Below are 24,437 nucleotides of genomic sequence, written 5' to 3'. Positions count from 1 at the left end.
AAATCCTTAGAGAACTGTCAAGTAAAAAATTATACGTGTATAATTCTGGAAGAGATCAGAGCGGTAATATAAGCGAGTGTGCAGACAGTGTTCGATATCTTGGGACTGAATGAAGTGATTAAAGGAAGGAGTATGAAGAGAGAAAAGAAGAGATCTGAAGATGGATTGCAGTGCTCCCCAACTTTGAGAGGTTGGAAAAAGGAAGAAGGTCCAATAAAAGAGGTGCAGAGAGCTGCAAAACCAGGAGAGTGTGTGTGTGGTATCTTGGATGTGAAGGGGAAAAAGATGGAGGAAGTGATTAATTGTGTCACAAGCTGTGAGCATGAGTAAAATGAGGACTGAGAGTCGTGTGTTGGAGTTCACCAAAGAACTTGATTCAGCAGTGTTGGGGATAAGAGATTGGAGTGAGTTTGAGAAAGAATGGGAAGGAATCAAGTGGAAATGGAAAACTCTTTCAAGGAGTCTCTCTCCCCCCCCCCCACTTTTTTTTCTTAATTTGTTTTACTTACAGACACTTTCATGAACAAAAGTAGCAGGAAGGGAGACTTTCACTTCTAGCCAAGATGGAATAACAGGGACCATTTTTACTTTCCTGCATGAAACAATTTAAAAATGGACAAAATATATGAAGGAGTGGTTTGAAAGACTTTGGGCAACAGGCAACAAAAGACAATGATGCCTGAGAGGCAAGAAAAAAAATGAGTGAGACATATGACTGCTACAGCTTACTGCCTTAAGAGAGTTTTCAGGTCTCAGCCCAGGGAGGGGGACAGAGCCTGATGGACTCCATGAGTTGAGGAGATAGAGCTGAGAGTCTAGGGAGACCAAGGTGGCTGGAGGTCACAAGACAGAGTACTGGAGAGAAGAGAGCACTGAGAGAGAATTTCAAAGATCTACAGACGGTCCCTCTTGATTTTTTATCCGAGTACTCATCTGAATATGGTCCCTCTAAAATGATTAGCAGAAACAGTGTCTGGTGCTCACACAGTATTGGTAACAGTGCCTTTTTCCTCTATCCACAGCGGAAAACAGCAAGATTCACATGGCATTTGGTACTGTACCCAGAAGTTTTTGCCTCAGTAATGAGACTAATTAGCCATAGTTGGAACATTTCTGTGCTCTTGCCTGACAAGAACAAGATCTTAAAGGCAAGATCCAAAAAGATCAAATCATTTCCAAGTATCTTAACATCGCAGGACAAAGCTCAAGAATACTTACAGGAACGCTTTTTGTCATATTCAGCATTGTACTGAAGGTTGTAGAAACAAAACTGTCTTTATTTGCATGTGACATGCTTAACTGTATTATCTCTGTTGCACTACTCACCTTTGCCACTGTAGTGCCAAAGCAGCCGTAGACAATATATAACCAAATGAGCATGTCTGTATTTCAGTAAAACTTCACTTAAAAAACAAGCATCAGACCACATGTGGCCCATGGGCCGTAGTTTGCAACCCTTGGTCTATGTAGAAAATCTCTTGGAATCTACAAAAAAGTTACTAGAACTAGTGAAGTTAGAAAGGTTGCAGGATACAAGACCAATACACAGAAACCAATTTTGTTTACATATATGAACAATGAACAATCAGAAATTGAAATTTAAAAATAACAATTCCATTTATAATAGCATCAAAAATATAAAATATTTTGGGATAAATCTGAAAAAGATGTGGAATATCTGTACACTGAAAACTATAAGACATTGCTGAGAGGAAGACCTAAGTGTGTGGAGGATCCTTATTCAATGGCATACATATATATGACTCAATATCGTTAAGATGTTAATCTCCTCAAATTGGTCTATAGATTTAACACAATCCAGATTACAATCTCAACAGGCTGTTTTGTAGATATTGAAAAATTGGTTCTAAAATTCATGTGGAAATGAAAGGACCTAAAACAATCAAAACAACTTTTATGAAGAAGAATGAAGTTGGAGGCCTAACGCTACTTGATTTCAAGGTTTATTATAAAGGTACAGTAATCAGGACAGTGTAATATTGTCATAGACAGAGACAAATAGATCAGTGGAGCAGAATGAAGATACCAGAAGTATTGCCACAGACATATGAACAATTGAATTTTCAACAAAGGTGCAAAGGGAATTCTGTGAAGAAAGGATGGTTTTTCCAGCCAGTGGTGCTGGAACAATTAGATACCAAAAAAAAAAAAAAGAAAAGAAAAGAGAAAGACTTCAATCCATATACCTCACACAATATACAAAAATTAACTCAAATGGATTATAGACAAATATGAAACCTAAAACTATGAAATTTCTAGACGAAAACATAGGATAAAACATTTATGACATTGAATTTGGCACAGATTTCTTAAATACAACACCTAAAGTACAATGCATAAAAAAATTATAAATTGTACTTATCAAAATTTAAATTTCTGCTCTGTAAAAGACACTGTCAAGGGAATGAAAAGACTGCGATAAAATATTTGTAAATTATGTCCAAGAAAGGATATACATCCAGGATATTTAAAAAAAAACTCTCAAAACTCAACAAAAAGAAACCAACTCAATAAAAAATGGGCAAAGATTTGAACAGACGCTTCACCAAAAAAAGTTTCTGGATGGCAAACAAGCACATGAAAAGATGCTCAACTTCATTCGTCAGTAGGAACATGCAAATTAAAACCACAATGAGAAACCACAACTATTGGAATGGTAAAAAAAAATAAAATCTGATTACATCCCAAGTGTTGATTAGGATGTGGAGGGTCTGGAACTCTCCTACACTGCTGGTGGGGATGTAAAATTGTACAAACAACCTGGAAACAATTTTGCATTTGTTTTGAAATGATCCAGCCATTCCATCTAGGTATTTACCCAGGACAAATGAAAGCATATCTCTATACAAAGATTTGTACATGAATGTTTATGGTAGCTTTATTTGTAATAGCCCTAAACTGGAAGTAACCCAAGCGTCCATCAACAGGTAAACGGATAAACTGTGGTATAAATAAATAATACTCAGCAATAAAAAGGAATGAAACATTTGTACATGTTGCAACATGGATGAATCTCACAAGTATTAAGCTATGTGAAAGAAGACAGACCAAAAAAAAGGAGTACATATTGTATGATTTCATTTATAAGAATTCTGGGAAACGCAAATGAATACATAGTGACAGAATGAAATCAGTGGTTGCCGGGAGTAAGGGGTGGGAGGGAAGGGATTTCCAAGGGGCATGAGGCAACTTTCAAGGGTGATATGTTCACTATCTTGAATGTGGTGAGGGTTTCATGGGTATATACATATGCCCACTGTACATTATTAAATCGTACATATGAAATACATACAGTTTACTGTGTGCCAATTATAGCTTCAGTAATTTTCAGGATTCTGCTATTCTCTTTCAGGGAGTTTGGGGGTAAAGGGGAATCGAGAAATGCGGCGTACTTAGAAGGGGATATGGGATCAAGCATGGATTTTGGTTTTTTATTAAGTTGGGCTATGCTATAGCATGTTTATATTCTGATGAGGGGAGAGGACAAACAGATGCAAAAGTAAGAGGAACTGACAGAATCCTTGAGTGGGCAGGAAAGTCTGGGCTGGTATCCTGTGTGCGAAGGAGGCATGGGCCTTGGAGAAGAGGACAGCTCATCCACAACGGGAGTAAAGACAAAGGCAAGAGTGAGGCTTGCTTGATGCGCCACACTGGCTCTTTGTTAGTAATGATGATAATATCAACAATTACAACAATGAGAACAGTTAGTAGGCGCTGTATTCATTAATAAAATGAGTCACACAAATTCCGCAGTAATTGATTTTCTTTGATGATGTTTTCAACCAGGACACAAATAAGCATCTTGTTGGTACAGATTTCTGGGTGTCTCCAGCTGAGAAGGGATAATAATGCCTGCAACTCCAGCTCTCCTTTGAAGCAATGCTCATTTGGTCTGAATTGGAGTAATCAATTGATAGAGAGAATGGAAAGCCCTCTGCCTGTGTATTCAGTGTAAAATTTTACTGCCATTCAAGTTTTTCAGTGTTAGTAATAATTTTATAAACGAAAACCTCTGTTCTCCTGTCCCCTTGTCGCTACCATCACCGTCACTCCCAGAACCATTGCAGCAAAACTAGCAGTAGCTACCAAAGTGGTGCTAGACACGAAACGACTATCTCACTGCATCTTCGCACCAGCCCTATGGGGCAGATGTGCCATGAGCCCCTGTTAATAGTTGTGGAAAATGAGTCTTACAGAGGTTTGATTATTGCCTGAGGTCACATCTCCGAAGTATCAGCCAGAATTAAAATCCAAGTCCGTATGACCCCAAAATCCTTGCTCTTAACAAGAATTGTATGCTGTACTTACCTCCCCTTCTGAATGAGAAGTTTCACTGGCAAGAGTAGATTATATGGAATTTCCCTCCAATTCTTATTCATTGCAGGGACCACCTTTTGACAATGATAAAGGAACTCAGATGAATGAAAATAATTCATTTTCAACATCCTGCCTCAGCAACTGTTTTCATCTTTCTCCATTTCCTTTCGATCCTCATCCATGTGTACATATTTCACATAGTTGTAGATGCAATGTTATATTCTGCTTTTATGGTTAATGTTATACCAGGCATTTTTCTTGTTGCTCTTTAGTCTTTAATGGATACATAATATTCCACTTTGTTAATGTGCCGTGATTTAATTAACCAAATCCCCTTGATGAACAAAAGTTGTTCCCAGTTTTTCAGTTTTATAAACTATGCAAACTGATTTATCCCCCATCTTTTGTAATTTTTTTCAAAAGAATAAATTCCAAAGAATGAGATTACCAAACAAGAATTTGAACATGTTTATATCTTTGGTACTTTAAAAGAGAGTGAAAGTAGGAAAGTTTGTACCTTGGATGATGGTAGATAAATTTCATAACTGGCACAAACAGATGAATAGTTTAATTATTGTTCAGGAAGACCAAAATTGAAGACAAATGGGGAGTGACTGCTCAAGGGTACAGGCTTTCTTTTTGAGGTGATGCAATGTTCTGGAATTAGATAGTTGCGATGGTTGCACGGCTTTGGGAATATACTGAAAACTGAATTGTATGTATACTTGAGAGGGGTGAATTTTTATGATATGTGAATTTTATCTCAATAAAGCAGATATAAAAAATTAAAGACAGTTTCAGATATTCCGAGTAATTGTTTCAGCCCTTGCTAAATTACTATCAGAGTGTCCTGTATTTGTTTTTATATTTGGAAGCAGCGTTTCACAGTGCTTAAGATCATCAGACTGCCGAATGGCATCACCACTTAGCAGCTGCGTGACCCCTGGTGAGTGCTGTAGGTTGCATCCTCCGGAAGCCTATCCCGAGACAGAGTCTGGGGTGCAGGATGTTTATGAAGGATCAGGACTTAGGAGGGCAAGGCAAGAGCAGGACTGGCTGGAGGAAGGGATGGAAGTGAGATGCAGGTCTGACACAGCCTCAGCCAACCCCGACTGTCAGTGTCCTGCACTGGGCTGAAATGGCCAGGCCTTTTTTACAGGGAACTTGTGCAGAAGTTTGGTGTGTGCTGCCCCAGAGGGGGAGGGCTTCAGGCCAGGGGTGCGCTGCACCTGCGGCCGACTCTGAAGGAGCTGATAGCAGAAGGCTGACCACTCTGCTTCCCGCAGGTGGGCAGCAAGACCGGACATCTCCGTGTCAATCACAAGAAATTGCTTTAACCTCTTTTGTCTCAATTTCTTCACCTGTTAAACTGAGATAATAATACTATCTACCTGTTAGGATTGTTAGAGAACTAAATGAGGCAACACATAGGGGACACTTAGAACAGTGCTTGTCATAAGTGTTCAAAAAATACTAGCGGTTATTATTTTATTATTCTATCATTATTTATAATACTATATATTATTAAATATAATTTTATAATAATAAAATTATTAAATATAATATATAAATACTATCTAAGTATAATATTTGTTACTGTTGTTATTAATGAATAATATAGTCAGTTTTGAAGAATTGTAATGTAGCATATACCCTGAGAAGGCTCTGAAGACCTCTTTTATTTTTTTATTTTTAAAAATTTATTTACTTATTTATTTAGTTTTGGCTGCGTTGGGTCTTCGTTGCTGCGCGCAGGCTTTTTCTAGTTGCGGTGAGCGTGGGCTACTCTTCGTTGCAGTGCGCGGGCTTCTCATTGCAGTGTCTTCTCTTGCTGCAGAGCACCGGCTCTAGGTGCACGGGCTTCAGTAGTTGCAGCACGTGGCCTCAGTAGTTGTGGCTCGCGGGCTCTAGAGAGCAGGCTCAGTAGTTGTGGCCCATGGGCTTAGTTGCTCCGTGCGTGTGGGATCTTCCTGGACCAGGAATCGAACCTGTGTCCCCTACACTGGCAGGCGGATTCTTAACCACTGCACCACCAGGGAAGTCCCTGAAGACCTCTTTTAAATAGACCTTATTTTTTAAAGCAGTTTTAGGGTCACAGCAAAATTGGGCAGAAAGTACAGAGAGTCTGCCCCCCAACACACATACAGCCTCTCCTACGATTCTGAAGGCTTCTGAGGAATGACATCTTTCTGAGATGGCTTATGTATATTTTGAGGCCGGACTGGGCAGGCCTCTCATACTACAAAGAATGAGTTGAATGATGTTCTGAAAGCTTCTCTGCCCAAGATTTCCCTGTGATCTGTCTCCTCCCGACTGATATTTCTAACCCATTCAGTCATTCTTGGTTGTTAACACCTCCACTGGTGAGATGGGTTACTGGATCCTTCCTGCTCTGGTAGTTAGCTGAGAGCGGAACCTCATGTGAGGGAAATGAGTTCTGATAAACAGTTGTGGAATGGGGGAGCTCCCCAGTGCAGGGGCTCAAGGGCAGTGGGCCTGGATGTTGCACACAGCAAAGTCTGTGCATTTGTGGGGAGGGCAGCATGAACCCATGGGTTCCCTGCTTGTGGTTTGGGGCGGGTGTGGGGAATCGGGAGAGGAAGACAGATGCTCGGAAAGGGAGGAGGAGGGTAAGAGGAGCCTTTGCTTAGTCACAGCTTTACCAAGGGCTGACCCTTGGGTACAGCTCTGCTAGAGGAAGAACGGAAAGACAGCTTAGATTTTTTTACTTTTTAATTTTGGAATCGATTTCAGTTTTATCCACATTGTATAGGAGAAAATTTATAAGTGTTGAAACAGCTTTGCTTTGAAAAAAGAATCATCCTACAGGTAAATGGACTTTGTATGAATGTTAATAAATTCATGTAACCAGCTGCACAGTCAGCATACAGAACAATTCTACCATCACATAAAATTCCCTGTGCCGTATCTCTGTATTCACACTCGCCTCTGGCAGCCATTGATCTGTTCTTCAACACCATAGTTTGAGACAGCTCTGCTTTGAATAATTTTGCCTTTTATCCTCATGGAGTTTGCGAAAACTGTGGGTTTTTGGGTCAGAGAGAAATGTTACCTCTTCCATTACTAAGTATGTGATTTGGGGAGGTTAACTTAATGAGACATGAAAAGAAGAGGTAACATATTTATAAGGTCCTGCCCGCTGAGGATAAGTCTGTCTTTGCCATCTTGGTATCTTTGCCTTACTCAACAGATCAGAGTGAAGTTAATGGCTGGTGGCGTGGGGATGGGGTGGTCTGGACTAAATGAGATAATATATGTGAAGTACTTACAACACTGGTTGTCATATAAGAAACGTTCAAAAAATGCTAGCTGTTATAATTTCATTATTACTCTGATGAAAAATACAGTCGGTTTTTTTTTTTTTTTTTTTTTACAGTCGGTTTTGTCCAGACTGTGCTGAAGAGTTGTGATGTAGCATATACACCAAGAAGGCTCTGAAGATGTTTTTAAAATATTAAGTTTATTTTTTAGAGCAGTTTTAGGTTCACAGCAAAATTGATTTACAATGAACAGGTAGAAAGTTACTTAAGGAAAGAAGATAAAGGGTTTGGGAGATGAAATGAGATGGGCAAAAAGTAAAAGAGCCAGCATAGGGTGTGTTTGAAGAGAGAGATTTGTTCTGTTTTGGGGGGACGGGGTTGAGACATGGAAAAAAAAAGATTGGATGTAGTTGAATGCTGTGATCAGTAGGGCTTTTTTGCTGGATGAGGAAGATGTTATAGACATTTTGTTGTGTATTATAAAGGAAGATTTCTATGGCATTTTCAAAACATGATATAAAGTTTGAAGTTGCTTTTAAATTATTTTTGGATATAATTTACTTATGTGTTCTGTTTTTTTTTTTTTTTTTTTTTGTGGTGCGCGGGCCTCTCACTGCTGTGGCCTCTCCTGTTGCGGAGCACAGGCTCCGGACGTGCAGGCTCAGCGGCCATGGCTTACGGGCCCAGCCGCTCCGCGGCATGTGGGATCCTCCCGGACCGGGGCACGAACCCGCGTCCCCTGCATCGGCAGGCGTACTCTCAACCACTGCGCCACCAGGGAAGCCCTGTCTTCTGTTTTTGAGGCAGACCTTGAAGCAGCACAACAGTCTTTTTTATTTATTATATTATACTTACTGTGATATATATTTTAATAAATGTGATGTATATATGCAGATTTAATAAATACTATGTGCCAGGCACTGTTGAAGTGGCCTTATCAACCTTATCTCATTTAATCCTGAAAACAACCCTAAGAGATAGGTATTGTTATCAGTATTCCCTTTTATGGAAGAGGAAACAAAGATTTACAGGGGTTGAGTAACCCATTCAGAGCTATTAAGTGGATTTGAACGCAGGCTTTCTAACGGCAGAAATCAGTCGTTTAGCTATTATGCTATATTGCTGCCACTCAGCTTCAGATTTCTCATCTGTAAGATAGAGAATAATTCCTAACCCATAAAATCATTCTGAGGCTTAAATGAGATCATTATAACCTCCCTGAACGGTTTATTCTCATTCTTCTTTGATTCCAATTGTCCGTTACCGTGCCTTGCACATAGAAGAGATTTCAATAAAAGCACTACCATTTTATGACTAAACTTATTCCATACCGACTCTAGGTTTTACGCAAGAAATTATTGAGTTAATAATTACTGTGTTACCACTGGCGATACAAAGGTAAATAAGACAGTCCTTGCCCTGAGAGCTCAAAGTCCTGTGGGTTAAAAACACACAAAGAGATCATTCCCAGATATTGTGGGCAAGTGCAGTTAGAGCAGAAGTACAGGTGTATGGTCTGCCTAAAAGCTGTTTTAAAGGATAATTTGGAGTTCAGAGGGTAGGTGAGTAGAAAAAGGTGGGCTTAGGAACGCAAGACACCGATGGGAGAGTGGAAAACCAGTGGTATTTGGTGTTTGTTGCTGAAGCATAAAATGCTAAGCAAGAGGTGGCAAGAAATGAGGTTGGAGAGGTAAGCACCGTGTGTGCCATGTGGAAAAACTTGAACTCCATCTTGTCAGCCATTGTTTCCAAAACAGCTTTTTCCCACTCTTTTTAAATTTTTGCCATATCCGTGTTGTCTCTATAATATTATTTAATACTAAAATCAGTTCATTTTTACTTAACCTTGGCCTAAGCAGTAATATCCCCGAAATCACAGTTTTGTTATACCAGTTTTATTTTTCTAATACACTTTACAATAAATGCATTACAATTAAAAACTTAGAAAATATTTATCCATGGATCACTTAAAATCATCTCAGATACCCCTGAGGGAATGTGTACCATGCTTGTTCAGGTAAGCAGTGGGGAGTCCTTGAAGGGTTTTCAGCAGAGGAATGATTCAGTTAGATTTATTTTCTTTATGAAAAATGGAAATGAAAAAATTTTACATAGGAAAAGAATGAGCAAATAGGCATTTCTCATTACAGAATGTTCTCTTTAAGATTTAGGGTTTATATTCCCATCTCTAGTCTATGGATCCCAGAGAAAAACTAGTTTGTCAGCTTAAGCCACAGTACTTCTTTTAAGAAGGTCCAAATGAACAAACACTTGTTTATTTTCCTAAGCAAATACAAAGCACTGTATTTGCTTAGAAAGTTTGCTCATCTGTATGATTTTGTGAGCCTATTGTTATTTTAAGAGTTTTGTCTTTTTCTCTTTTATTCAATTTTGTTTTATAATCATGCTTCCAAAGTAAAATCTACAAAACAAAGTTTTTTTCAGAGAAATCTAGTTTCTACCCTTCACCTCTAACTGGTTCCCTCAATCTAGGGAATTATTTTTTCAAATTTATTTGTGGTTTCCTGATACTTTTTTTAAATTAATTAATTAATTAATTAATTTAATTTTGGCTGTGTTGGGTCTTCGTTTCTGTGCGAGGGCTTTCTCTAGTTGTGGCAAGCGGGGGCCACTCTTCATCGCGGTGAGCGGGCCTCTCACTATCGCGGCCTCTCTTGTTGTGGAGCACAGGCTCCAGAAGCGCAGGCTTAGTAGTTGTGGCTCACGGGCCCAGTTGGCTCCGCGGCATGTGGGATCTTCCCAGACCAGGGCTCGAACCCACGTCCCCTGCATTGGCAGGCAGATTCTCAACCACTGCGCCACCAGGGAAGCCCCTGTTGCATTTTTTAATTGCCTTGGCACCTGGAACCATGGAGGAAAGACCTGAACCTTCTCTGAAAAAAAAAGTTTTTTTGTTTTTTTTTTTAACTTTTGTGACTTTGGCAACAGGGCGTGAAAGTGTCACAGGGAGAATAACTTTGAGCATTACTACTTTAAGGCAGAAAATCATTTTAGCTCTATTGTTACCAGCTCAATCCTGTTTGGGTACCCAAAGTATTATGTTCGTAATCGTGCAGGAGCCTGTGAATTCAATTAAAATCTGGTGTGACTTCCTGAAAATCACCATTTAGGATGACTGAATTCCTTTAACTTGATTGGGCAAGAGGGCACATGTCCTAAAACGTGCTGGAGTCTCTTCCTAGCACCTATTTCTTACCACCCAGAGTCCAAGAAAATAGTCCTCACCTTATGGTCATTAGTATTTACTGCAGACCCTCGACTTCCCCTGTGTGTTTTCTCAGCATCCTGTGCAAGGAGCAGGTTGGGTTTGAATGTCACGGTTATTGAGCAAATTTGAAAATAAGTGGGTTTGTAGGAGTCAGAGTGAAAAGGGTAGCTGGTCTCGTAAGAGGAGTGAGAAGTTAACGGACTGTGGGAGGGATGAGTCATAGCTGCTCTGAGCTTCAGAAACAGCTCAGCGCGGCCAGCTGTGGGCACTCAGCCTTTTAGCAAGTGACTCTCTCTGTCCTCCCCCAAATGGGCTGGGACACAAATGAGTCGGGAGGTCCTGAAGAGGAAACTCCACATTTGAAAACTGTACCTTAGCCTCTCAGTTCCGCGCAGGGACGGTCTTTGAAAACTGGTCATAAGTCCGAGCTCACAGGAGTGACCTGAAGGAGGTGCTGCCAGGGTGACAGAGGCTGCAATACACAGAATCTCTCTCTCTTTTTTTTTTTGCATGGGGTTAAGCGGAAGGATCTGCTGCTATTGCATATCCAAACCTAGGCCATGCCTAATGCCTCATCGTCTTTCTCAGTTCCGACAAAAAAAAAGTTCGCGTGTACATTTACGCACCGCACCCTAAAAGGTGTTGGGAGGAAAAAGTTTGCAATAAAAAGAGGTACAGCAGTGTGGTTAGGTTTCATTTGCACTGCCCTCAAACTAGTGATCTCATTGGAAAGAAGCTCAGAGACGTCAGAGGTGTAGAGGGAAGGAAAGGCAAGTTGCTCCAGGTTGGATCAACAATTCAGCATAACCATTCATCAGGAGTTGTCCCGGGAGACTCCTGGATCCCGCAGCTTTGCTGCCGGAAGCTGTGGCCCTTGACTTTGGTGAGGCTGTGAGGTTAGGTACAATGCAGGGGCGTAAATGAAGGAATGTTCCCTTTCTCCTCTCCATTGCTCTCCTTCTTTCCTGTATCCTCTTAGTGTATCTTACAAGGATCCCAAATTGTAATTCCCTTCGTGGTTGAAGGACTCTACTGTAAAGGGCCCTTCAGTTTTTGGGCAAACACAGTTAAGATGAAGACCCTCTACTGAGGCCCCTGAGTCACAGCTCTGAATTAAAAGACATTTGCTCTTGGGATCCTGGTGTCCAATTCTGCAGGCTTCAGTACTACTGTGTCCCTATAAGGGAACACAGATGAATACTATCCAGCATTCACATGAGAAACCCCAGCATGGTTGGCTTTCTCAGACCCACAGCTTGTTTCCTGTGGACATTACAATATGACAAATCCCAGAGTCTCTTCTGAGTAAGGTCCACAGGTTTGGGACAAGGACAGAGAAGGGGTCAGCTTCAGCATCTCTGTGCACCAAACCCTATTGTGTAACTTTGTATTCTAGGCCCTAAATGTCCCCTCAATCAAGGACATCTTGTTTCTGTGGAGAAAAATTAAATGAATACATATGACAATCCAGTGGCAAAAACAAAACCTTGACATTTTGTTTCTATTCTATTTTTATGACGGAAAGAAAAGCAAGACAGAGGGGTTGAATAGATAACAGAAGGAAATGATAATCACACCCATTATTTCTTTTCCTAATTCTAGAATCTATAATCATTACCCAAAATTCCTCCAGAACACAACTAAATACCATGAGGTTTGCACTTATTGTTACAGATACTTGGTGCAAGTATTTGGAATATGACCAACTCTAGTGTGGTCAATCCTGAACAATCTAAAAAGAAAAAAAAGTAATAGCCGAGCAATAAACCAGCGTTTAATGTCTGCTCCTGAAACACCCAGATAGAAAAGGACATGGGATATAAGTGAAGTCTGCCAGGATCTCTCTGATCCCGTTAAGTGCCAAGCCAGGTTCGGGTCCACTGATCTGGCTTGCCAGGCGGATATGCACCTTCTCCCTTCACCCATCTGTGGGTGCCCCTCCTGGAGCGGTGCTACAACCTCACAAGCATGTATTTTTAGAATTTTAAGGAAAAAACTCGAACTCAGACTGATGGAGTTTTGCAATGTTATAATGTTATTAAAATTATGGTGTTCACTACTTAGTTCATTCAACTAACATGTATTGTCTATACACTATATACGCTGCTTGTTAGTTAGGCACTCACTTCTTGACCGTTAGATAACAGCACTGAAAAATCCACAGACTTTTCTCTCTCATTTTGCCTGGAGGGAATGAGGGCTTTGCACCCCTGCTGCACGCAGGTGTTTCCTTATTCAGAAAGAGGGCCGAAGGCTGCTCCAAACAGACAACTCTGTCATCTCAAGAACAGTTCTTTTTAGAGCAACTCTGCTGACTTGCTGTCCCTTTCTTCTCACATTCAAAACTGACTCTGTAGGTCTGGAGCTTAATTGGAGAAATATTTTAAATTCCACTGATAGGTGGCCCTTCACTGATTCTTGGAAGTGGAAAATATTTTGCTTTGGTCTGAAGCAGCTCCAGAGACAATGCACAACATTCAGGCTCTTGCACGGAGTGGTCAAACAGCTGCAGGTTATTACAGGAGCTGGAGAACATTCAGTATTGAAAATGAAATCTCTACACCTGACAGCAGCTGCAAAATCATCTATGCAGAAGGGAGAAATGGTTCCCATGAACAAGGGCCTTTGAAATGTTACACACCAGGACAAAGCCCTCCTGCTCTAGGGCAGGGTAAATTTGCCTGCATCCCACAATCATGCCATGTGCAATCTCTAATTAAATTTACTTACTTGGGTCTCCAAACTTTTTGTGTGTGCAGGCACAAGGGTTGGCTTGCCATGCACCTACTCTTGCTTTTGAAAAAGGCAGTCATGTGATGAACCATAAGTATTAATGAAGATACTCATTAAATAAAGTAATATATATTTAGAATAGTCATCGCTTCTGAACTTTCCTACATTAGCATCAAAATGCTTAGAAGGATAAAAAGGCTTGAGAATTCCAGATAGGGCTTTAATTCTAAAGCATAGAAAAACCAAATTAACTATATCCCCAAGGCACTCGAGGGCATATTCCTCTTGCCCAGCAAAAACATAATCTTGGTCCCTAAGAATCATACCTGACATTTCTCTTGATTTAATTGATGCAAAAAAGGAGCAAAGCCACATTTAAGTGAATGAACATGAATGCCTAATTATTATTATTATTATTTTTGCGGTACGCGGGCCTCTCAGTGTTGTGGCCTCTCCCGTTGCGGGGCACAGGCTCCAGATGCGCAGGCTCAGCGGCCATGGCTCACGGGCCCAGCCGCTCTGTGGCATGTGGGATCCTCCCGGACCGGGGCACGAACCCGTGTCCCCTGCATTGGCAGGCGGACTCTCAACCACTGCGCCACCAGGGAAGCCCCCTGCCTAATTATTTTTATTGCAAATTATCTGCATGTTTTCCTTACCTTTGTGTGGCTTGCTGAGCCTTTCACAGTGTTCTTACCTGCATTATCTTATTTGAATTTCTCAGCAATCTTGTGAAGAAAACAGGTGACAGAAGTGACTGTCATCATTTTGCAGGTGAGGAAACTGAGGCTCCAAGGTCTCAGGGCTGAGAACTGGCAGTGGCACTCTGCACCAAAAGTAAGGATTTAATCTTTGCTGCCTTCCAGAAGGAACCGAGGCTGTTTGTCAGTACAGCCGATACTTGTGTGCGTGCCTTGGTATAAGTATGGAGACGAAAGGTAGCTGGAAGATTAAAAAAGAAAAAAATAAAGATATGGAAAATGGACTAAAGGGGGGTGAGAATAACTAGAGAAGTTATGGGAAAGTGTGGTTCAGTGCAGCAGAATCAGCCCCATGTGCCATAGGGTGAAAATATGAAATGAACAGCTATAATACGTGCTACGAGAACTCTTTGGCCGACACCCTAGCTAGCTGCTAGGCATTGCTTGTAGCAGATATTGTAGTTAGTACCTGGAGTAACAATAAGACACAACTCTGAGATAAAGCTAACCTCCGGGACTCAATGAGAAAGTATCAGAAGATAATGAATGTAGTCAGTAAATTATTGCCTAAGGAGATAGAGATGCCCTCAGCTAATCCATGCTTTATATCAGGACATCTGTATGAACTTTTCTGAGGCTGAACATAATAGGTGTTATTAACCTGGAGGAATACGAATCAATTGTGTTTGCTTTATCTAGGAAAGAACTACTGTCAATAGGAGGCGGATGGCTGAACACCACCCTCTCAAGCAGGAATTCAGCAGTAAGGGTGGGGGGAAGGTGAGGGGGTGGGAGAAGGAAGTAACTGGCAGTCACTGAAATCCCCTATTACGGCACGGGATGCTTCATCAGGTGTTCCGGGGCCTGGGCGTCCCTGTGCTCTGATTTCATGCTCATCCAGCAGCCTCTAAGGGACCTGGAAAATGAGAAGGGGCTGCTGAGGTTGGAGTAAACAGTCTGGAAAGACCTATTCCCCCTTAGCGTACAGTAGTAAACTAGCGTACAGTAGTAAACTAGCATTCTGCTTTAGATTTCAGGTCTTTGGGTATAGCTGGTGTGAGTCTGTCCTCCCATGATGCAACCAGTTCTAGGGTTTCTGCATCAGCAAAGCAGAGCCCTGATCTTTAAGTGCGATGGGCATACCAAGGCTCTTTGCCCGTTGTGACCGTCCCATTCTGGTGGAAGCCAGCATCCTTGGATCACAGCTCTGCTGATCTCCCATAGTGACAGTGCACGTGGTGCTTTTTTCTTTTATTTAAATGAATAATTTACTTGAGGCATGTAGGGCAGTAGTCTGGTTCAAGGGCAGTTGCAGCCACATACTGGGACTGGAGAAAATAGGGGTTCTTGCCTTGGTGCTACCACTAGGCACATCTTTGATATTTCTAACTATTTAACCTAGGTCTAGGTTTCCTCATCTATACGTTGAAGGGATTTCACTATGTGATCTTGGTAATTTGCCCAAGGTCACTAAGCTGATCAGTGACAACTGAACATTTACCCAGTTACCCTCCTCCAACTTTACTTCTCTCTGTGTAAATTTGGGAGCAGAGTGTGGGTTAGTGAGGGCAGGGAGAGTCCCAAGGGAATAGTGAGATAGTCTGAAGGGGATTTTACCTCTCCTTAACTGTTTGGAATCAGGGTAGATTATGCACAGAATTTTGTTACCTATATGAAGTCCTCATAAATCAAGAACGATTTCAACCGCAACACAGTCTCCCAACCTTCTTCATCCCACTGGACACATATAGAGAGTGATGATGATAGAAAATTGTACTTGTGTAAATGTGTGGAGCTGCACGTGGCCACCCCGAGGGATGAGGGACTCAGTGTTTTGGCCCCGCCTGTAACCCATGTGCCCAAATACACTGTCTGGAATGCTGTGTCACGGGCCCCCTCAAACCAGGGTGCTACCAGGAGTAAAACTAGATTAAGTTGTCTTCTCTCTTGGCATCTGTCTCTTATTGGTAGGATAATTTCTCCTCACCCAAAACTGGAGATGCAGGTCACAACCTCCCTTTGTGCTCCACATACAGTGATGGTTTATTGTACAAGGGCTGCAGGTAGGAGAGAATATGCTTCTTTGCTTTGGTGTCTCTCTGTAAAGGGAGGACTGTTGGCTTCTACACTGTTGCTTATTTTGTTCTTGCTTATTTCTACATTTATCATGACTATTGTCTTCTTTCAGCATGATTTATTTAATGGTATAGTACGCTTTGTTCCTTAATGATTAACATCCTAACAGCTGGTCAGGAAGCCAACTTCCAGCATTCAGTACATCCTCTCAGTCTTTCTGTATGTACCATAAAAAGCAGAGTCATCCTTATAATGTCTTTTCTAATAATATACTCAAATTTCAGGTCCCATCTCCAAATGTCATAATTTTGCATTGTTAATAGATAGTAACTCACTTGAATGCTACCGTTCTAACAGCAGAGATGTAAGATCAGTAAGCATCAGTCTAGTTAGTACATTTTTTTCTTGCTGTTTATTTTATTTTTTGGCCGCAAGGCATGTGGGATTTTAGTTACCCAACTAGGGATTGAACCCGTGCTCCCTGCACTGGAAGCGTGGAGTCTTAACCACTGGACCGCCAGCGAAGTCCCTTGTTTACTTTTTAAATGAAGTATAGATTACATTACAAACAAAGGAAGTCCCTTGTTTACTTTTTAAATGAAGTGCTAGTACATGTTTTGCACCGCCCCTTCAGCAGGTATTTTTGGCATAGCTCTCACGTGTTAGGGCCTCTACTTGACCTGCTTTCTCCTCAGTTTTTGTTTCTCACCTAATCATCTTTATCTCCTCCCTCGGTACATCTCTGACCCTGTATCTGTTTTTTTGCCCATTTTCTTTTAATTTCCTCTTTTATCTTTTCTTCCTTTTCTTTCTTCCGTCATTATTTATTCTGTATTTCTCTAAAACATTTCTTTAGATTTCCATAATGTGATACTTTGATTATAATAATTACACTCATTACTCTTCCCCACATTCACAAGGGGTTGCTGAGCTTCTGATCTATCGAGGCTTATCGTTCCCACCTCGTGACAGGTGAGGAACTTCCTACTTTGCTGGTTCCACATCTGATGGCTGAGGTTACTGGGGGTGGATCTTGGAGGTATTCCTAGTGTCGGCGTCTGGGGTATGGGGATCCCTAGTCAGTGAGGGATTGACTAGTCAGTGGTTTTCCTAAAGACCAAGATGAAAAGGGCAAACCACACTATGAGAACAACAGGGTGGGGAAACTTTAGTGACTGAGATGTAGGTGGGAGGTAGGATGGTAGATCTGGAGAAAGTCTGAGAACTCATGAGCAAGACACCAAAACAGCTGTTTTTATGATCCCTGTTCTAGTTCCCTGTTGCTGTGTAACAAACCGCCCCAACTTCAGTGGCATCAAACAACAAAAATCAGTCAGTGCTATTATCTCTCAAAATTGTGGGGTTGACTGGGTTTTGGCAGGCGGTTCTCAGTTGGGGTCTCTTATGTGGATGCAGTCAGGTGGGGGCTGGTGCTGGAATCTGGGGTTAACGCTGGCTGTCAGCTAGGACTTCAGCTGCAGCCGTCAGTCAGAACTACATGTGACTTCGTGTATCTGGGCTTCTGGACGGCATGGCAGCTGGGCTCTAAAAGCAAGTATTCAAAGAGAAATCCAGGAGGAAACTGCACTGCCTTTTATGATCTACTCTTAGAAGTCACAAAGTATCACTTCTGCTATACTCTGTTGGTTGAGGTAGTCACAAAGGTCCACCCAGATTCAAGGGGAAGAGATGCAGACTCCACCTCTCGATGGGAGATGACAAAATCACATTGTCAAAGGAGCATGTGGGAAGGGAGATGCTGTGGTGGCCGTCTTCGGGTGATCCAGTCTGCCACAGGCTGCCCTCTGCCACAGTGACTCACACCCCTTCCCTTCCCCAAGACCCTCAAGGACTGTGACTCTCTCTGTCCTTTCCTTTGATCAGAAAGAGAGAGTTTCTCTTACACTTTTTCCTGTGTGTGCAACTTAAGCAGTTCTGAGTTCCAGGTTGTCCTGCATCTATGCCAAGAAATGTGGAAGGAAAAAAACCCAGGACACTCACCATCTTACTGGACCTTCTTGGAGTTTTGATTTCCCTCCCCGATCTACCTGCTATTATTTCCTTTCAGCCTTCATTAGTTGCTTTATGTGTTCTGTCTAGGGTTTATAGATGGAACCAGTGGGAGAGAGACCATGGAGTCTGCTTACTCCATCTTGACTGGAACCAGATCCAGAAGCCATTTCTTAATTTTAGATTTGCTTGTCATCTGAGAATGAGAAACAATTTTATCTTCAAACTCAGCAAGACCTGTCACCTTTATATTGAAGTTTTTGTTCTTTAGCTTATCTTTATACCCTCTCATTTTAATGTAGGAGTTGGAAGAGGCCAGGTGGCACTGTCAACACTGTGCCTGGACAATTTTGTGGCTAGACCACATGGTTCATCGGTACAGTTTCTATCTTCCCAGTTACCATGGATGTCAATGTTGCTAAGCTTCCCACCGCTGTATAAAAATGTCTCCTTCCTTCCAGATTCCAAGAATATTTTCCTCATGTTTATTTGAGCCTCCACCGACAGACGTTCAAGGCCAGTCCCAAAGCCAGTGCACGTGTTTTAGGTTTTCATTACAGCGTCACTAGCTCTGGTTCCAAATTCTGTATCAGTTAAAGTTTGATCAGAGTTGCAAAACCACTTTAAGCAAAGTAAGGAATATATTGTGGGGATTAGAACACACATGATTATGGGAGCTGGTTATGCAGTCTGTGCAATCTGTCCATGCTGAGTCAAGACCTGGGCCTGAGTCAGCGGGATGGACAAGCTTCATGGGGTAGGTGGGGGGGAGCGGGGGAAGGATGCTAAGTGGAGAAGTGAAGATGGCAGGGGCAAACTGGAACCTGTGTGGATGGATGAATGGGAACCCGTGTGTCCCACCTCGGTCTCTCATGCCTCCAATTCTCCAACTTCGGTGATGAAGGCGACCTGCAGAAGAGCTGGTGCGCTTCACTGTGGAGTTACATGCAAACCTAACCAGGATTTAGAGCTGCTGCCCTCCATCGCCAGGTGAGCCAGTGGAGGCACCGCTGTGCTGGGAGCTGCCGCGGCACCTGACCCCACGTGGACCTTCTGACTTCCTGCAAACACTGCTCCCGTCTCACTTCTGCCTTCCAAATGTTGCTCAGGTTTCTGGGATCCATAGTTCCAGCTTAGCTACACTGACATCGTACAAAACCACCACAGTCTCCAAGCTGCTGGCCAGGGGTTAGGGGTATAGCCCGAGAATGCACAGGAAGCATTTGTCTCTCTGTAATGGCGGAGATTGGCCACTTGAGGATGTGTGTGAATCACGTGCAAACAACACACGTAAAGGTAGGAAAGTCAGTATTTATAAACCAGTGATACTACAAAACTAGCAAATAAAAATGAATAAACGTCCAGAATAAATTTTAGTAAAACTATTAAAGTGATGATTAATGCTGTTCCAGCATATACGAAACTGATCATTAAGATGCTGATAGGTTTTCTGCATTAGTCTGCTAGGGCAGCCACAACAAAGTACCACAGACTGGGTGGCTTAAACAACAGAAGTGTATATTCTCACAGTTCTGAGTCTGAGATCCAGGTGTTGGCAGGGTTGGTTTCTTCCGAGGCCTCTCTCCTTGGCTTGCAGACGGCACCTTCTTGCTTTGTGTTCAGATGGCCATCTCTCTGTGGGTGCACCTGTTGGTGTCTCTGTGTCCTAGTCTCTTCTTATAAAGACACCGGTCATTGGATTAGGGCCCACTCTGATGACTCTACTTTAAGTTAATTACTTCTTTGAAGGTCCCATCTCCAAATACAGTCACGTTCTGAGGTACTGAGGTTTAGGACTTCAACATATGAATTTGGAGTGGGGGACACAATTTAGCCCATAACATTTTCTGTAGTACAGTAACGTTTGAGCAATACTACATGCTCTGTTCTCTTCTTGGAAATCCACAAAGTCTATTTGTATATGAAAGATTATACAAAGTCTTGAAAAATATCTAGTATTCGTCTTTAACACGCCCCACCATTTTATACATTTGTCGATAATCCTAAACCATCTTTTGTCTCTTATACGTTGGCCAGTAATGTTGAACAATTGCACGGTGATCCTACCTGCCAGCTGGTGGTGGCAGTCAGATAAGGAAATACACGTGAGCGGAGGAAAGCAAGTACAAAGTACAACGCAGGCCCAACTCTCATCAGAACCTGCGCTGCTCTTTCGGCCCCTCCAAGCCCCAAACTTTGAAGATGCTTGGTGAGTTTCTGTAGATCTACACTGAGAGATCGCTTCGTAAGGGGGCAAAAGGGTTGGCCTTTGCCACGTGGAATTGCCTCTTCCGACTGTACCAAGGGGATCTTCCAGACTGCTAGGGACCTGGAGTCTCCTTGCTCACCTATAGCTGCTGGCCTTTCACCTGGCCCAGCCTCTGCTCACTTCTTTGTTTTCTTGTTCTTTGCAGGTGAGGAAAGGAACAGAGCTGTGGACACCACTGGGGTGTGACAGGCAGCTGGGCAAGGATCCATCCAGGAAGGTGAGGCCAGGTCTTAATGGGTGGGGATGGGTGACAAAGGTTACTGGCTTGCACGGGCAGCTAGTTGTGCAGTGGCGGTGGAAGAAAGAGCCCCTGGCCACAGCCCAGCTCCAGAGGGCCCAGTCAGCCATCTAGCTGTATATACCACTTGCTCAGGCCTCTCCTGGTCCGTGGCCTACCTTCTGCTTCCTAATCTTACCTTTCCAGCCTAATGCTCATTTCAGCTAGAGTTCTTTCCCTGGGCACTGCGTCCCATTCTGAGCAATTCCTGTGGCTCTGGCCTTGCAGGAATTATCTGAGTCAGACCCCAGACTCACTCCACACCTCAGCCAAGGGAGGACCCTCCCCGCTACCTTGGCACCTGCGGAAGCAGATGGTTCTTTCTGTTCTCGTCGTGCTCTCATTGTGAATCATCTCCAGGCATCGCAGGTAGAATTTGTCAGCTTCTAATGTCAGCTAAGCTTTCAAACTGGTATCTTTGCAGCCTAGTGAAGATGATATGATTTTAACGAAGTGTGCATCTCAACAGCGACTGACCCGGCAGGTTAGCACAGTAATAACAGCTTTTGTTTGAGCAGGGCACGGTGCAAGTTGCTTTACATGCAGCATCTCTACTCCTCACAAGAGAGCACGTTGTCCCAATTTTACGGAGAAAATGGGCTCCCAGAGAGCAGCTTCTCATGGCTAGAGCGCGTCAGAGCATCAGCTTGGGCCCCTGGCTCCCGACTCCAGGACCCGGGCCCTCACACGAGCCTTCACAGACATACTGGTTTATGTTAAAACAGCCCTTAGCACAGCATTGTCCTCACTGTCTGTGGAATTACTGCATTTCCCTCTAAATCCCAATTCCGAGTGAGTGCCTCTCCTCCCCCCGGCCATAGCCTCTGTCAGAATGCTCCCCTCGGAATTCAGTACACTCAGTTCCATGAAAACCATTCGTACCCCGAGCCCGGTTCGCTGGGTTGCTTTGGGAAATATACTGTTTCCAAATTAAAACTGCCACATAAATGTGAGGGGAGGTATTGGTGCATTTCTCTCCCTGGCTGGCCGCAACCTGTTACGTCTGCACCTTTTCTTTTTCAGAATCTCCCTTTCTCATCACTGCGTCCAGCAACGCCCGCCCTCCATCTCACAGAATGTAGTTGCATTTTAAGCCAACACCCCTTAAAATCTTACACACGTCTTTTCTTTTTATATTTTAAGAACAAAATAATACACTTAAGAACATACCAATTTAACCAAATAGGCTTAATTGTGGGGCTGTCACAGCGGTGTGTATTTGGTAGAATTTCGTGTTCTCGTTTCACCGTATTCAGAGAGGATGAGTGAGAGACTTTATGTTCCTTTAAGTCATAACTTACAAGGCAGTTTTACAAATGTTTTCTCACTGGCCCCTTAAGAATCTCTCAGAGGCTTAGACAAGTTGGTATTTCACAGAAGAGGGAGAGTGACTGTCCGTGATCCTGCAGCTCATGTGGAGAGAGGCCTTCTGGTCTAAGAGCTGTGCACTTTGACTCCACCTCACGCTAAATTCAGGTCCTTTTTTCTCTTTTTTTATGAACATATATCCCCATATCTCCTCCCTCTTGCGTCTCCCTCCCTCCCTCCCTATCCCACCCCTCTAGGTGGTCACAAAGTACTGAGCTGATCTCCCTGTGCTATGCGGCTGCTTCCCACTAGCTATCTATTTTACATTTGGTAGTGTGTATATGTCCATGCCACTCTCTCACTTCGTCCCAGCTGACCCTTCCCCCTCCCCGTGTCCTCAAGTCCATTCTGTACGTCTGCGTCTTTATTCCTGTCCTGCCCCTAGGTTCCTTTTTATCCACAGGGCGACTGACTTCTCCTGTGGACCAGGGCACTGTGAAGAAAGAACACCTCACCCTCCTTCCCCTCTTTACACAGTACGCCAAGAGTTCTGGGCAGTGCCCACCGCTTCGCTGGCTATCGTCTGACAGGGCCAGGGAGGGTCTCTGAAGGCTCCTCTGTTCCCTGGAGCCTGGGAGATGGAGCTCACCATCCCTTCCTGCAGCTCCGTAGGCTCTACTTTGCAGGTTAGGAGCATCCATTCACACCGACTGCAGGAGGGATCACCAGCTCAGTGCACTTCGGAGCCTGGCCTCCAGAAAGCTTCTCCTTTCCTCGCTGCTGCCAGAAAGGAAAGAAGGAAGCTTCAATCCAACCTCTCTAGCCAGGGATCCTCTTGTAGGTAAGAGATGCGGTCTGATAGTGTATGACCTTCTGCTGGTTTTGCCCATGTTAAGTGAGACCTCATGGAACAAAGCAGCCATGCAAAGAGCTGGAGAAGAACATTCTAGGAAGAGAGAACAGGAACTAGAAAGCCCTGAGGAGAGAATGAACAGGGTGAGTTTTAGAAACGGGAAGGAGACCAGTGTGACGAAAGCAGGGTTCAGCAAACTTTTCTTGCAAAGGGCCAACTAGTAAATATTTTAAGCTTTTAGGCCAGTCGGTCTTGGTTGCAGCTACTCTGCTATTGTAGCACAGAAGCTGCCCTGGACAATACATACACGGATGAGCATGGCTCTGTTCCAGTAAAACCGTATTTGTGGACACTGTTAATTGAATTGCCTATCATTTTCACATGTCACAATATAGTGTTCTTCTTTTGATTTTTTTCCCAACCGTTTAAAAATGTAAAAACCATTCTCAGCTCAGGAGCTGTACAAAAACAGGCAGTCGGCTGGGTTTTGCCCATGTGCTGTCATTTGCTGACCCCAGGGCTAAAGCATGGGGAGCGAGTGGGAGAAAGATTAGTCCCAGACGGCGTGAGAGAGAACGAGGTGGGCGCAGGCCAGACCCCATGCGGGGGTTTTGTAGGCCATGGAAGCGAGAGAGGATTTTATTCTAATTGCTCTGGGGAACGCCTGAGGGGCTTTAGGCAGGAGTGTGACATGATATATTTTAATAACACTCTGGTGCATCTGAGTCTAGAGTGGACCGCCAGGAGACAAAAGTAGAAGCAGAGATACCAGTAATTTTTAGGAGCCTTCCCCATCAGACCAGGAAGAGATGACAAAATCCTGGAATGGGAACTAGATCCCCAACCTCACAGGGAGTGGCCTACCAGGGGGATAGGTGTTTAAGCAGAGCACCTGCTACATAGCATGTTCTCAGTAAATGTACGTTCCCTACACTTTCCTTCCTTCTTTGGTGATAAAAGGGCTGGAATATGGGTTTGGTCCAAATCTCTCACCACTCTCAGAAAAATGAGTCATTCTACTAAAAATAAGTCAGATAATATCATGAAAAGTGAGTGGACACACACTTAAGTTTTGTTAATGACTCTGTGATAGGTTATGTGTATGTGTGTGTGTGTGTGTGTGTGTGTATTCATATTTTTGTTGAGCCACATGGAATAGCTAAAATTTTCTACTGATTAAGGTTTATCGAGATCACTGGCCTTATTGGTGCTCTGAAAATACATTTAGTTTTAATCTATTTAGTTGTCCTCATTAAAAGTATTAATATGTAAATCAAACCATCATGCTGTATGCCTTAAATTTATATAATGATGTATGTCAATTATTTATCAATAAAACTGGAAAAAAGAATTAGTATATTG

The 24,437-nt window shown here is 42.9% G+C and overlaps 1 protein-coding gene and 1 long non-coding RNA gene across 34 annotated transcripts in view; one reads left to right on the top strand and one right to left on the bottom strand.

Annotated features, from left to right (window-relative positions):
• Positions 1-8,322: 8,322 nt before the first annotated feature.
• The window catches only part of LOC111173397 (uncharacterized), a 32,795-nt gene continuing 16,680 nt past the window's right edge, over positions 8,323-24,437 (bottom strand). For 4 of the 33 annotated variants that reach the window (XR_016391142.1, XR_016391138.1, XR_016391141.1 and 1 more), the window contains 2 exons: positions 14,279-23,198; positions 8,332-13,373 (listed from right to left, as the gene is read on the bottom strand). The gene's annotated coding sequence lies outside the window, so the exon portion shown is untranslated. Of the gene's footprint in view, positions 13,374-14,278; positions 23,199-24,437 lie in introns of those variants that run through there. The other 29 variants (XR_016391136.1, XR_016391135.1, XR_016391137.1 and 26 more) reach the window with 15 other exon arrangements.
• LOC149744427 (uncharacterized) overlaps positions 9,135-24,437 on the top strand; it is a 22,871-nt gene continuing 7,568 nt past the window's right edge. Inside the window, exons 1-2 of the long non-coding RNA XR_016391148.1 lie at positions 9,135-20,577; positions 20,783-24,437. The exon at positions 20,783-24,437 is cut by the window's right edge and continues 7,568 nt beyond it. This is a non-coding gene — a long non-coding RNA (uncharacterized LOC149744427). The remainder of the gene's footprint in view (positions 20,578-20,782) is intronic.

The sequence above is a fragment of the Delphinapterus leucas genome, chromosome 21, assembly GCF_059928025.1.
Source record: "Delphinapterus leucas isolate spDelLeu-1000000601 "Yukka" chromosome 21, BTC_Dleu_Yukka2, whole genome shotgun sequence".
NCBI lineage: Eukaryota > Metazoa > Chordata > Mammalia > Artiodactyla > Monodontidae > Delphinapterus > Delphinapterus leucas.
This window is presented reverse-complemented; position numbering and strand designations above follow the sequence as displayed.